This window comes from Bufo bufo, chromosome 1 (assembly GCF_905171765.1).
Source record: "Bufo bufo chromosome 1, aBufBuf1.1, whole genome shotgun sequence".
Taxonomy (NCBI): Eukaryota; Metazoa; Chordata; class Amphibia; order Anura; family Bufonidae; genus Bufo; species Bufo bufo.
The window spans coordinates 190,573,010-190,575,861 of record NC_053389.1 but is presented as its reverse complement, the minus strand read 5'-3'; the positions used below and the strand labels follow the sequence as shown (position 1 = coordinate 190,575,861).

The 2,852-nt window shown below is 41.9% G+C and overlaps 1 long non-coding RNA gene across 1 annotated transcript; it reads left to right on the top strand.

The window, feature by feature from the left end:
* The first annotated feature begins 440 nt into the window (after nucleotides 1-440).
* LOC121002343 lies at nucleotides 441-1,918 on the top strand. The gene is made up of 3 exons (XR_005779288.1): nucleotides 441-451; nucleotides 628-631; nucleotides 1,756-1,918. It is a non-coding gene; the product is annotated as an uncharacterized LOC121002343 (long non-coding RNA).
* Nucleotides 1,919-2,852: the final 934 nt, after the last annotated feature.

Sequence of the window (2,852 nt, the reverse complement as noted above, 5' to 3'; positions counted from 1 at the left end):
TAAATATTGTATTTATTAAAGTGTGGTAAAACTGAGCACCCCATCCTTTGCCAATTTTTATGTTTATTTATTATTGAGTGCATTTTTGGGACCCGTCAGTGGCCGCCAGTAGCTTAAGGGAGCTGCTCTGAGTTTTCCAGCGTTGTTCCTGGTTCAGCACAACCCAATCTGGTGAGTTGCAGCCCCCGGTATCAGGGGGAAACTCTACATTAGAGATGGCCTTGCGGTTCGCCCGGCAGTCGTTTCGCGGCAAACTGCTCGTTTGCGATTCACCGAACATATGGCGATGTTCGCATGCGCCATATTCTTTTGCATTGCGCCAAACTTTAACCCATTAAACATCCATCAGGTGGGACACGACAGCTAATTCAGACGTTTCAGCACATAGACACCCCCCCATCCCTATAACAGAACCCGATCTGGCAGCCATATTGCATTCTGTGTTTTGCCAGTGTAGGGAGAGGTTGCTTTGTGGAGCAGGGACAGACTGTTAGGGACACCAAACGCTAGCTAATAGGTCCACAAAAGTCCTTTTAAGGACTGGTATAGGTGTGCTATCGATAGGTGTGATATAATATACTATCTAACATAGAAAGTATATTATAGTGCATTTGTATTGTGCAGAAGTTGTGTGGGGTTCTGCTGCGATACTGCAGCTAGATAGAGGGACAAACGCTATTGGAGTAACTAATTGCAATGGGTGTGATATACCTGTTGCCCCCCAAAAACAGCTTGAGGGCTGTGATATACCTGCTTCCACAAAATCCTGATTGAGGGGTGCTATATACTAGTTTCCGCCAAATACTGATTGAGGGGTGCTATATACCTGTTTCCGCCAAATACTGATTGAGGGGTGCCATATACCTTCTTCCACAAAATACTGATTGAGGGGTGCTATTGCTATATACCTTCTTCCACCAAATACTGATTGAGAGCTGCGATACACCTGCTTCCACAAAATATGGATTGAGGGGTGCCTTATACCAGTTTCCGCCAAATACTGATTGAGGGGTGCTATATACCAGTTTCTGCCAAATACTGATTGGGGGTTTCTATATACCTTCTTCCACAAAATACTGATTGAGGGGTGCTATTGCTATATACCTTCTTCCACTAAATACTGATTGAGGGCTGTGATACACCTGCTTCCACAAAATACTGATTGATGGGTGCCATATACCTGTTTCAGCCAAATACTGATTGAGGGGTGCTATATACCTGTTTGCGCCAAATACTGATTGGAGGTTGCTATATACCTTCTTCCACTAAATACTGATTGAGCGCTGCGATACACTTGCTTCCACAAAATACTGATTGAGGTGTTGTGGAAATTTTATTATGCGGACATTTTACTTTAGGATGTGTGTGTGTGTTTTTATAGATTGTCATCTGTCTCCCTGTGTCTGAGTTAGCCAAGGAGCGCTCTAGCAGAGGGTACTTTGGACATCACTTCCTGCATGTTGTCACTTCCTGTGTCCTTGTCTTGGGCCAGCCCCTTTTACACCTTTTGTTAGTAAATAAAGGTGAGCAGACTGAGCAGGGCGGAAGGAGTTGCTCAGAATTTTCAATCAAGATGGAAACACCTGGGTTTGTCTCTGACTGGGGCTGAGAGAAGGGATTCACCTTTTTCCTTACACAAACTTTGATGCGAGCAGATTACAACTATTAATATTTACCACAACAGATGGCGAGCTAGGAATCTTTTGGTGTATGTGGTTGTTATCTGCTGCGTCAAGGGGTGTGAGGATATGGTAGGTTGATTGAACAGAGATTGTATGATGAGTAGTACAGGATATTGTGTTTTTTGTAACTCCTTAACTTTTATGTTACTGTGATTTTGTAAGAGGCAATTTTATAGAGGTTTATAGAGGCAGCAATTGGTTTTAGTGTTTGTACATTAGAGACAGCATTTAGAGAGTATTTTTATATTGTTAACCTGTAAATCACCCACAGAGTGGAGGTTTTGCTCTGGTTTCAAGGGGTAGGGAACAGGAAATATAGAAACTGTTTTTATTGCTGGATTTTGTACACACTATCTTGATTTCCTCTGTGTGATGACCATGTGCTTGTCGGCCATCTTTACCATGTGCTTGTCGGCCATCTTAGTTAAGTTTACTATGGAAAGCGAGCTGAAATGTTAGTTTTGTCGAATAGTTATCTTGTCTTTTTGTAACCTTTCTATGTACAGTTTGATTTTGTTTTGATAAGTTTTATGCTGGATATCAGTGGAGTGTTCGGTTATGTTATAGCTCAGTGATCAGTCTGATACAGGAATCATTGTGTGAACATTAGTGGCAGTTTAGTGGTGAAATCGTCCTATAGTTGATGATTCTGCTTAATGTTTGTATATCTGTGGCTGTTACACTGAATTGTAGACTTGTTTGGCCTAATTAATACGGGTACTACAGTGTAGAAAGGTTCTGTGCCAAAAGTATTGGGACAAATCCTAGAAATTGGTACTAGTGTTTTTTTTTTTGTAGCAACCATTGTGGTGTTTGTTTTTTGTGCAATGGAAAGTATTTTTAAAGAAGTAGCAAAGTTGAAGGACACGGCGGCCATTCTTCAGGCTATGCAGGGATCTATTGATCCATGGCTGCAGGCCCAGAATTGTGTAGCAAACCTGATCGGTACCAAAAAATGGCGCAAAAGGAAAGGCAAGTATGCTCTGATTTTTGCTGCTGGGTGGATAGTGGATAAATATCAGGAGTCTTGTAGGCTGAAGCTGAGTTTGGAAGGAGAAGTGGAAGATTTAAAAGTGGAAATTGTTAAATTGAGAACTCTTGTCCAGCAGGCAGCTGAAGTTAGCGCTAATTATGAATGTACTGTGAGGAGTAATACTGAGCTGCGCAAGG